The sequence below is a fragment of the Apostichopus japonicus genome, chromosome 9 (assembly GCF_037975245.1).
Source record: "Apostichopus japonicus isolate 1M-3 chromosome 9, ASM3797524v1, whole genome shotgun sequence".
NCBI classification, from domain to species: domain Eukaryota; kingdom Metazoa; phylum Echinodermata; class Holothuroidea; order Aspidochirotida; family Stichopodidae; genus Apostichopus; species Apostichopus japonicus.
Genome location: NC_092569.1, coordinates 31,857,664 through 31,870,240, shown reverse-complemented (window position 1 = coordinate 31,870,240; position 12,577 = coordinate 31,857,664). Strand labels below are relative to the sequence as shown.

General features: G+C 36.7%; 1 protein-coding gene across 5 annotated transcripts in view; it reads left to right on the top strand.

Annotated features, from left to right (window-relative positions):
- The first annotated feature begins 720 nt into the window (after positions 1 to 720).
- LOC139973861 (tyrosine-protein kinase STK-like) overlaps positions 721 to 12,577 on the top strand; it is a 43,423-nt gene continuing 31,566 nt past the window's right edge. For 2 of the 5 annotated variants that reach the window (XM_071980737.1, XM_071980736.1), the window contains exon 1: positions 722 to 1,083. The gene's annotated coding sequence lies outside the window, so the exon portion shown is untranslated. Of the gene's footprint in view, positions 1,084 to 4,294; positions 4,347 to 11,019; positions 11,291 to 12,577 lie in introns of those variants that run through there. The other 3 variants (XM_071980739.1, XM_071980741.1, XM_071980738.1) reach the window with 3 other exon arrangements.

The window sequence follows — 12,577 nt, the reverse complement described above, 5'->3', positions numbered from 1 at the left end:
TTTTCAAAACTTTGACCACAATAACAATTTCAGTAATGAGATCTGCCTATACTATATCATGACATATGCGTATTTCCGCATAATGGAGCGAAGTATCATGCAATGCTATCGCTACAAGTCGGAGACCAAAGCCTATTGGAAGTCTTTGCCATCATTGCCAAGTTGGACTTAATGTAGACATTACAACAAAATGTACAATGTGTAATATCAAAATCGCACTGTCTTGTTATTCACTCGTTGAAATTAACACAAAGGGCAAAATAGAAAGCACGACAGAAAAAAGGGGGTTGGGGGGGGGTTGGGGAGGGCCGGGAGGAAAGAGGAGAGAAAGCCAAGATGAAGAGAGGAAAGAAAGAAGAAGAAATGCAAACAGAAAATAGAGAGTAAACAACAAAAAAGGAACAAGAAAATATTATAACGGGACAATATGTGAAAGGAACGAGCCTTAGTGATGAGCCACATCTTCAGAATTTAGTTGAGAGGACCTCACAATTATTTTTGCAAGTCTAGTTTTGATGCGGCCATATATTATTCTACACGCAGCCGCATTTAATATGCAAGATATATAACAATATTAATATACACCAAATATCGCAACCAAACAAACAATGATTATCGAATGTCTATAATTGTATAGCAATTCCGTTCTTTACGCACCAGTGGAGCAGACTCAATCGTAGTTGTTAATCTTTCAATCGAACAAGGAAGTACTATATGCATGTATGAATCTACTAGGTTCAATGATATACAGTGACATACGATATAGATATGCTATATGCAGTGGCGAGGTTAATTTACTGTGCCCACTTGAGTGTCTGGCACCTTTGAGCTTATTTGAATAGTGGTATAGTTGAGCAAATAGCAACAAAGGGAGCTCATCGAATACCTGTCCTACTAACCGACTAGGCTATGGGTAACTATAGTATAGTCTAATGGTGTAAACACGCGGGAGCGGTAGTAGGAAGTGACTTCAACATTGAATTCTATATAGTTATCCACGGACAATTTATAACTTTTATACATCTAGATTCACCATACGAATAACTGTTATACGTGCAAATATACCAAAGGTATACCAAAGAGGTGAGTTAACTTATAATTTGTCTTTTACCAATTCCCCAGTTCCACGGGAAGACAGTTTATTTAATGCACACAGTAATTGTTTCTCGGTGATGGTAGGCTAGATTCACCGTAACGCAATTTCAGCACACCTAAGGTATACATACATGCATCAATAGAACTTAAGGTGAAGAATTTTACCCGTCGCAATCGGATTAGCCTTTTAAGCTTTCCAGAAAAAGGTGTTGGATTGAACGATTTTTTCTAAAAAGATTGATGGCAATTGTTTGAAGGGTAAAATATTTTACAAATATAAGTTATACGGGTATATATCGCGAAGAAATAGTCGAGACCCTTCCACTGTACACCATCCCTCCCTCCCCGTTAACCCCTATCCCTCCCCTCCCTCTTGGCTGCAAACCATACGATGTTTCTTTAAAGCACTGATGTTCATTCGTGTTTATATCGTTGTCCGTTACATTCGTCTCATCATACTCTGGCTGCACCTATATTCACCCTGGCGAGAAGTAAACTAGCCCCAGTTAGCCTACCCAGTGTAGACGGTGCAACATCTAAGCTGGACACATGTATAGGAGATATTATGTGAAGTAAAAAATCAGTAAAATCAGTCTCTGCGCAATTTGTGTATACGTTGTGAAACTGGATATATAGGAAGGATGCGTTGTGGACAAAAACAATATTCTAGACAATTCAATGGTCACTCCAAACTTTAACGAGCATGCTACTGCCCTCTCTCCTCCCACTCAAAGTCATTATTACAGTCTCTGAGACATCTTATTGGCGCATTTCGCATCCTTTAATATCTGAAACGGATGAACTGGGGGCTCAGACTCTTGTTTAAGTTTAAGCATTTTGAAAGGGTGGAATCGGCTCTCCCGACACCGGTGGTCGTGATCGGGGAGGGGGAGGAGTCCCCGATAATTTGTGTTACTTTATTCGGGTCACACACATAAATTTACCTGTATGTATTACAAGCATGTAGAATACTTTGGAACCAACATACAATTATTAATAATAGGCTATGTAATTATTAAGTTACGAAATATTAGTGATAACAGTATTGTACAACTACGGCGTTCTTACAGAAAGGGTCTTACCACTGGTACTCATTCGTGGTTACATTAGTCAGAGGTAGCCTATGTATGTGTGTGCGTATGGGGGTGTTTCTGAGGGAAGGGAATACACTATCATTGGTTAGACTACATGTGCATACCAATAATGCACGACCATGGTCAAGAAAGATGCCCCATTTTAAGATCAAATCTTGCATGCCCTCCAGATCGTATACCATAATAGCGATTTTCACCTAATGTCATGGTAATGAAGAGCCTAATGTTCTCATCAATTTCATTCGAATGTCTCTCCTTCTTATTCTCTCGTTCATTGTAGAAAAGTATTGTAAGGGATTGCTAACCTTTACCCAATGGTCCCCCCCCCCCCATCGTAACTAGGTCAGTCCATGGACTGTTTTCAGACTACAAATTTACTTCAACACAGGTAAACTTCAACACAGGTAAAAACTTGTGTTTCAGTTGACGTCACCGACATGTATACTGCACTATACAAGAGAGTGTATAATGCACATGATTGTATACAGTATTAACAACGGCCGAAACTGTAAGACTGATTTAAAACCCGTCTGTCATTATGTCGCGAAACTAGTTTGGCAAGGCCGTCATGTCATACTTCGTTGCACGCATTATTCAGTTGAACACCTACGTAAAAGTTTCAGTTCGTAAAGAAGAAGGCAAAAAAAAAACAGCTTTCTGAAAATATAACCTGAGTCACACTCAGCACGCATTACTGTAGAAGTATTTATGCCATCGTTACACACTGCTACACAACATTTCCCTTATTTTGCAATACCTATCTGCTCTGATGTTTGTTTGAATCAAGCTTGGTGTTTGCAGACAGGCACGATAAGTCCTTTACCTTCCCAGAAAAGGACACACGAGTGGTTTGTGATATATATAGCTGCAGACGAAATGTCATCCTATATAAAACCCGAGTGTACTTTGTAACTGTTGTTGACTTCACTCGGGTGGTTGCACTTGCAATCGTGATCCATTCGTTAGAGTTTCAAGTTTTACACTTCAATGACAAGTGCATGTGTGCATGGCCGCGTTGAAGTGGACAACTTTAATAGTCAAATTATTTGCATCTGTCGATCATAAAAAAATACATATAACACAAAATAATGGAAAACTGCTGTAACTCATCTGTCAAGCTGACTTTCAATTTGTTGTTGCCAGGTACAATCTTGAAAACAAAATTCTTTTAAACCACATCTTTACATTAAAATATTTATGACATGTTATTCGGGGTATGTATTTTCATAGGATTTCACATTATGTGGGACTTATCACGACTAATCAATGTATGTGGAATTATGTCCATAAAATACTATAGGTAATGTAATACAGTACTGGTATTACACTGGTATAATTGTTACAGACGGCGCAGATCCATTTCCAGAATGTCTATCTCCATGGCAACGTTTTTTTTTACTTTCAGAGATGACAAAAAGTGATCTTTCAGAAATGTATTTGTTTAAATAAATCGCAGCACACATCAATTTAACCCAAAATATGCATCTTCAATGGAAAATATATATATATATGTAATTTATCCTGGTTTCGAGTCCGACCATATTTAAAGAGGACGTTATAATCTCTCAAATAATAATGATATGCTGCACTGGTAGAACATTAAATTCCAATTCCATCAGTGCAGGTTACATATTTATATCACATTTAGGTCTTGTTTAGAAATGAACCAGGCCCATCATATAATAAAATATACAAATTATTGCATGTTGTTCATCAATGCGACTTATTTTTAGGCACTATATCAACATATATTATTCCTCTCGGGCATGCGCATTTCCTAATATATATTTCATAATCCTTCCCAGGACGTCTACGTCTTATCTGTTTTTTGGAGACAAGATTTTGATTTTACCTGTACTTCAATAGGGTGTGTGGCGGTGGTTCATGGTGGTGGTTGGGGAGGGGAGTAATCGAATTTTGATAAAGCTCATCTGTAATGAAAATCTGGTTACGTGCGGTGGTAACATGATAACATGATAGAGGGTGGGGGGTAGGGAGGGTGAAGAGTGGTGCAACTTTGCCGGTATAGTCTGCCATATGGATATTCATGTTGGCCTCGTATAACATAACGAACAGAGAGGATCATGTTTTATTCCTCATTACAGGTGTTACTTAATGAGAGCAGGTCAGGTGGATGAGAATCATTTGTGATTTCAGGTATGGCAATGTATATCCTTCCCTATCACACTCCGCTGTGTTGATGTAGTCTGCGTGCAACAAGTCATTACAACAAGTCAACAAGTCAACTATTTCTGCATCACTCTCTGTCATGTAGGCGAGAAACAAGGAAACCATGAACCTTATAGATATCATAAAGACATATATAGACACATTAGTAACATGACACTAGCTAACATCATAATAATGTAATTCATATTATCAAACTCATTTTTCCGTGTAGGTTTGTATATCACAAATAATATCCGCATAATGATGAATACTTCCATTTCCAACTTTTCAAAAATTCCTTTATGATGCGTTCAGTGTTGAAAATAAAATGACAAATTTTTTAATCAATTCAAATCTGTGTTCGCCGGTATGCATCTATGAAATGAAACAAGTCGGCTTCAAATTGAAATATTGGACAAAACGTCAACAAAAAAAAAATAAATAAATAGAGTGTTTATCTCAATATCACAAAAGCGCTTAGATTGTAATTTGAACTTGCACATTTAACACGATCTGTATCCCTCTTTCTTTACATGTCAAGTTTAAATGTATACTTCTTTTAACTTCCTCACTTCGAACGTATCATCTCTTAACATCGATATCTGTCATTTATTTACTTTTATATATACTTCAAACCCACTTAAAGTACCCTTAAATTTCCATCAACATTTTAATCGTACTCTAAATCCATCTACACTCTCAAAAAACAAAGTCTATCAACCTCTCATCACTTTCAAACCTTTCAATCAGTAATGAGCATTCTAGCCTTCTTACTTAAATAACATTTCATCTACTTCAAGTGTATGTGAGGGGAATGACCGAGTACATGTCAACCATGTAAGGTTAACGTGTTTTGTCACCTAGTCTGTACTTTCAAGGCCTTTATTAAAGGGGACGCAAACCCAACCATAATCTAATAGGAGACGCGAACCCACAATCATCTTGTAAAGTGAACACGAACCCAAAAATCATCTTGTAAAGGGGACACGAACCCAACCATCATTTTTTAAATGGGACACAAACCCAACAATCACCTTAAATGGGACACGAACCCAACGATCACCTTAAAGGGGACACGAACCCAACGATCATCTTAAAGGGGACACGAACCCAACCATCATCTTAAAGGGGACGCAAACCCAACAATCATCTTGTACAGGGGACACGAACCCAACAATCATCTTGTAAAGGGGAAACGAACCCAACCATCAGTTTGTAAATGGGACACGAACCCAACCATAATCTAAAAGGGGACACGAACCCAACAATCATCTTGGTAATGGGACAAGAATCAACCATCATCTTAAATGGGACACAAACCCAACCATCATCTTAAATGGGACACAAACCCAACCATCATCTTTAGTTTATTTGACAGATGTCTTCGTGAAAAAAAACTTCCCCAATACAGCTAAGAAAAATCTTGCTCCGTTTGGGAGATATCGTAGTTTAATAATTGTGCTGAGAGCTATCATTTAGAAATATGTCATAGAGTAAAAAAACCGGTGCTAGTAGCATCTATAACTTCTACTTATGGCTTCTCTCTTTGTACTTACCTTTCATATTTTCAATGTAGAATGTTGCTACAGTGTTTAGCCTTGTGTGTGTAAGGAGGGACATTAAACCCATGATATTTACAGAATGATATGAGATTTTTCTGAGCTATTTTGGGGGAGTTGTTCTTGATATATGTATCACAAATAATCACACAGATCAGGAATGTTGGTTCGGTTTGTGTCCCCTTTAAGATAATAGTTGGGTTTGTGTCTCCTGTGTGTACAGGGAATGACATGTCTGTCAATATGTACGTTGACTTTGTTACCACGTGATCTGTAGTGACTGCCTTGTTCTTCTTGCAGAAAGAATGCAAACATCTTTGTCTTTTGAATGTTATAGAAGCAACGTTATTTGAGTTTTGCTAACACTGAAGCTTAATTTAGGAATGTTACATGAGGTTTGAGTAATTTACCTAAGATGTAAACACAGAAACAAAGAAAGAAATACGCCAAGTCATTTGATAACAAAGCAAGTAGCCGCATAAAACAGTTCAATTTTATTCAGTCGCGGCTGGTTATTCATAAATTACACGCTATGGAACACAGGAGAACACTGGTATACGTGAGCACATGATTCATTGTTCATAGCGATGAGACATTGATGGTTGGTCACTTATTATTAACAAGTGCAATACACAACCTAGCATGATATATGCTGTACTTTGCACCAATTATTTATTCAACATTTGTGGTATATGTTGTAAAGGCACATTCGGATAACCGCCGGTTACTAGATGGTTAGTACATATAGGCAAATTTCAACTTTAATGATGACGTCATCATACAGCAGTAACACGGATTTAATTGTTTTTTTTTTCCATAGTATTCGTTGTGTTTTCAGTAACGATTTGGCTGAATTAGCTAGTTTATTTATATTATATAATTAGTATTAAACGCTTTTCCAAATTGCTAGGAATGCTTTTAAAAACATGACAGAGAATGTACAATGACACCATCTATGCGCCCCCCCCCCCCCTCCGTCTCGGAAGAACAGAATACTGTTAAAACTGTATATTCTAATTATTTATCACATTAGCTCTAAAAACTACTACTACTACCAAAAGAAACCCCCTTAATTTTCGACAACGTTGACAAATGTAAAATGGTTACTCTGCAGAATACGAACCAACGTGTTCAATGCGGTAAATGTAAAAACAATGATCCATTTCTGACGGAAGTTTAGAGAAAATTAGGTTTCGTCATCAAATTGACGTTTTTCATTATTAATGTTGGTTGCTTGACTTGACGCTGCATGGAAGGAACATCTATCAAGGTCTGTGCATTGTCAGAATTGACTGAGATCAGGCTTGATAAGCTATAGGTTACCTGTTCCTTCAAGTGTAATATAACAATAATGATAATAATAATAATATATATGTATATATATATATATATATACACATATATAAATATATATATATATATATATATATATATATATATATATATATATATATATATATATAGCTTACATAAGATTTGTTGTTATTATATTGCGAGAACGTACGTCATGTTATGTTTAAGACAAACTGTGATCAAAACAAACCAAGTTTGGAGACACTTCCGCAACATATCTACTTTAACAGACGTCAATTATTCAAAAATTATTGTATTATTCAAACAACTTCAGGAAGCCTTCAACTTGTCATTGAAGGATGTCTACATATATATATATATATATATATATATATATATATATATATATATATATATATATATATATATATATATATATATATATATATATATATATATATATATATATTGTAAAATGTCAATACCACGGCGATGCTGATGTCAGTGTCCATGTTGTAGTCATTGTAACTCTGTACCACCTTATTTTCCTTTAGAAGTTGCCCTATAATTTAATTCCCAATCGATCATCATTAGAAGCGACTGGGGTTCTTAGACTAGCGCACATATACCATTAGCTCCTCAGCGTGAAACAAACCTGAAGAAGAAAGCTTGACTATTTACCGGTATAGCCCCAAATAACATAGTTACTAAGTAATACAAATTTACCAATGACGTAAGATACTTGGTGCCATCCATGTGCGTTATTATTTTGGATGACGTCATAAGAACATCGTGAGATTGAATTATTCCCTATTATACAACAATATTTTATTTACATGTTTACAGATAAGGCGACGTCATTATAGAATTGGTCTGTAATGGATCATAACGGATATTTATAGATGGTGGTGTCTAACACTTCTGTTACACCTCATTCGAAACTAGGTCAAATTACCGGCATTAGACGTTTCCTTTTGCGCGAGTCTTCACACCCTTTAAGGTGAATAACTTGAAAACTGAACATTAATAACACTCCACAGTTTCCTTTTTACTTGAATGACTATCGAGTATCAAACTTTAAAATCCCGTGTCTATATAAAGTTAGAAATAGTTTCATATGACCACTTGACTCAAGTGAATTATATAAAGCGATATCGAAACATGGTAACGTTGTGCGTTATTGTTTGACTTACATACCTTTGAAGTGTGTATCCTTAGTTCCAATGTTCCTGTTTGTTCCTTCTGATGTCTTTCCTTTACAATAACAAGTATACAGTATGTCAGATTGTCACAAATCAGACACAAAATGCAACATTTATGCTGCATAGTAATTTGATAAAGAAAGAAAAGTGGAGAAAGAAAAAAGCTTCACGAACTGCCTTTTTTTGTTGTTTCTACAATTCATAATAAAAATGTAGGTAAATATATACAAATAAGAAGACCTGACCTAGTACGATTATCAACAGAGGGAAATCCAATGATAAATATTAAGAAATGGTCCCATTTTTTGAATGTATACTTCGAAGTTTGATTTCGAGGTTTATGACGAAAGGTTTGGTGTTGTCATGTTATCCTTGTCGTTGGTTGCAAATATATAATTTCTTTAAGTTTCGATGGGCACACATACCTGCAAATACTGAGAGAAAAAGAAAATCGAAACTTAAACTGAAAGTTTATGCTGTTTCACACCATTAAACCAGCGCGAATTGTTACAATGAATTCGCATGAGATATTTTGACCGGTAGACTTAGTACGGCGCCAAACACGTATTGTCGATCGACAACACCTTTCAATATATATGTCTTGGTATACAAGCATTAGAAAGTGGTTAAAATGTCACAAAGGACAACAATTGGAGCAGACTGTCATGTCGTCCTATGTGTTGAGTCTTACTTTAAGGCTGGGAATTTTGTGAGGAAGTTAAGTTTATGAGGAACGTGCAATCTGTATTGTCATACTGGCAAACGGAAGGGTATTCTAACCCAGAAAAGCAGACGACAAGGTTGTGTGAAAAAAAATACTCTATATTTTTTATGTAGGTTTGAAGAGGGGAATGTACACCCTCGCAGGAGAGGTCTAGTTCTTCCCTAACTTCTGTAAAAATTGCAAGACTTAACCTTTTCCTCCGAATAATTTAGCATGCCTGCAGCCCATCCCCCTCTCTCCCTCTGCGCATGCGCACTGTACTTTCTACCGTTTACTTCATACCAAACACCTTATCCCACATATAGTTGCCTATTGTACATTTTATCTGACATATAGTTGTTCATTGTCTTTTGTACACTTTATCTGACATATAGTTAATCATTGTACACTTTATCTGATATATAGTTGTTCATTGTCTTTTGTACACTTTATCTGACATATAGTTAATCATTGTACACTTTTTCTGACATATAGTTGTTCACTGTCTTTTGTACACTTTATCTGACATGTAGTTAATCATTGTACACTTTATCTGGCATGTAGTTAATCATTGTACACTTTATCTGACATGTAGTTAATCATTGTACACTTTATCCCACATATAGTTGTTCATTGTCTTTTGTACACTTTATCTGACATGTAGTTAATCATTGTACACTTTATCCCACATATAGTTGTTCATTGTCTTTTGTACACTTTATCTGACATATAGTTAATCATTGTACACTTTATCTGACATATAGTTGTTCATTGTCTTTTGCACACTTTATCTGACATATAGTTAATCATTGTACACTTTATCCCACATATAGTTGTTCATTGTACACTTTATCCAACATATACCACAAATAGTTGTCTTTTGTACACTTAATCTCACATGTAGTTGTTCATTGTTCACTTACCACATGGTAGCCCACGGCAGAATTTCCTTGCCCAATGGTAACTTATATACATAATACCACTTTCTGTACTCTGCAAACTATTCCTCACTCGCTGTTTCCGGACGATTTATACCGCCACCAACAGTTCCCTGGACTTTCTTTGTACCCCTCAGTTCACTGCTTACTCAGACCCCCCCCCCCCCCAACCACTATTCCTGCAGCTCAAAACATGTTTTAGGTTTGTATTAAGGAAAAAGAGAGTAATCGTTGACGTTTTGACGAGATGGGAGTTTTTTATGAACAGATTCAGTTCAATATAATTTTGTTTGCAAAATATAGTTAAACGTTCACACTTCTGTGCGAGTGGGCAAATACAATTTGATTTGAACGGTGACAGTTTAATTTCCTGAAAGCTTACGTTACGAAATTTAATTGACTTTGTTGGATTTAATGGCACTCGAGTGGGAGCAAAAGTCGTAACCAAAAAGGCATCGCATCTCTCGCAAATATTTATTTGGTATAAAGATATGTGTATATATATATATATATGGATTTTCCTTCTCATTATTACGTTTTCATTTATATATATATATATATATATATCATGAGAAGGAAAATCCAGAACAGTGAAAAAACTTCCAGCCTCCACCGGGATTCGCACCCGGGCCTCCCCCTTTATATGCGGACACCCTAACCACTAGACTATGGACGCTGATTGTATGTCCAGAGGTTCGAAACCGGCAAGGAAGGTCGTAATTCCCCTGTAGGCGTTTGTATTCTGTATCGAACAATACTAGTTCTGATTTGGTGACGTATTTGCCTTGCTCTAGAGATCAAACATAATGCTAACCAACTCGAAATCATTTGTGATTCCTAAAGCCGGATCTCCAAAGAGATACTTTAAACAGACTTAACTTTCATGAAAAGGAGATATATATATATATTTATATATATGGTAATATTTACTTTTCAGTGTGTGGTCGTATGTGCTTAGATGATATGATGTTTTAAACGGTTGTGTTAAAAATTAGTGTCAACATTTCTTAGTGAGCTCGGCATCACTGGTGCGTTTCTTTTCCTCTATTGAGAAACACGTCACAACCGCCTTGGCGCGTTCGTTGTGTCATTCATTACCAAGGAATAATACACGCCAAGCTGAGTGTACAAGGATAAACCATATAAGCCTCCTTCTTGTATTCGGAAAACTGTTATCTCCGACGGATTAAGTGCGGGATATTTAGTGGACTTACATTGTAAGGAGATTTTTTAATCGGTAAGCTGTATTTACACTCACTAATTATAGGCTAACGTTAGTTGAAAGCCGATATGTGACAATAAGCGTGTGATGTATGCACACGTATTGATGGCTATGCTATACTTACACACTAGACCAGACTACCAAGACAGGACAGAGTTATCCACTCTTTAAGGAAGTGCCATAGTAATTAACAGCGATATAGTTACTTAGACAATACTACGTGCTTAGATCCTAATGTGTGTGTATAGAGCAACAATACATACCGACTGTTGCAGAGTATATGGGGTTTTTGACATCTGAAGCAACTATTGTCATGGCTATTAGCCTAATCTTACACTTTGTATGGAAAATGCGATGCATTTCTCCATATATTGCTAAACCTTGTGTAACCCTTTAATGGGGAATGATTTAGTCTATAGGTAGCCTAGGCCTATATAGGACTATTTAACTAAGCTTATGTATCAAAGCAAGCTGAGGAACACAAGAAGTCCGCTCACTGAATCAGTGCGGAGTTGCCATGGGCATGTGTTTATAGGAGGAATGGGGGGGGGGGGGGATCTAATCATAACAAAGTATTATATTACTGTACATGTTGGTTGTAGAGTAGATTCACTACTTTGCACCTATTAGTATGTATATTGCCACACACGTTTAAGCTACGTAGTGTAGTCGAGAAATTTGGACAAAATTTATGAAACTCAGCAACATAATGGATGGTATGGTGAACGTCCCGTACTGCTGTATGTTGATCACAACGTATGCGCTATATGATGCATGAATGTTGATAACATGAATGCCAGTTGAGATATAACATCAATGAGCTAAACCTAATAGCGATTGTACCGTAAATATAATATGATGCGAATGAGTCGAGAGAGAGAGAGAGTGACGTCATCATGTTATAAACTAAAGTCCGGTGTAAGAAGGCCAAGCGGCAAAATGAGCCAGGTTATATCCGTTGTCACGCCATATATGTGACATTGAGCTAAACATTGGTAAACTGGTACAGGATGGCTTATAGGCACCCCGATCATATATGCAGGAACAGTTTCAAATACTAAGAAAACTTCCTTTTCCCTTAAACAAAAATAATCTATCCTTGGTGACAATCTTGATGAAAAAGAAGAGATGTACGAATAGGGAATGGGGGGGGGGGGGTGGGGAAGCCTTTAAAGGAGCGTAATTGCCAGCAGTGTTGTTTTGCTTTTTGTGGTCCGTTGCTTAGAGCAATCACGTTCAGGGACTTGCACAGGATTTCAAGAGCGGGCGTGTGTGTGCTGGCCATGGGGGAGTGGGGGAGGG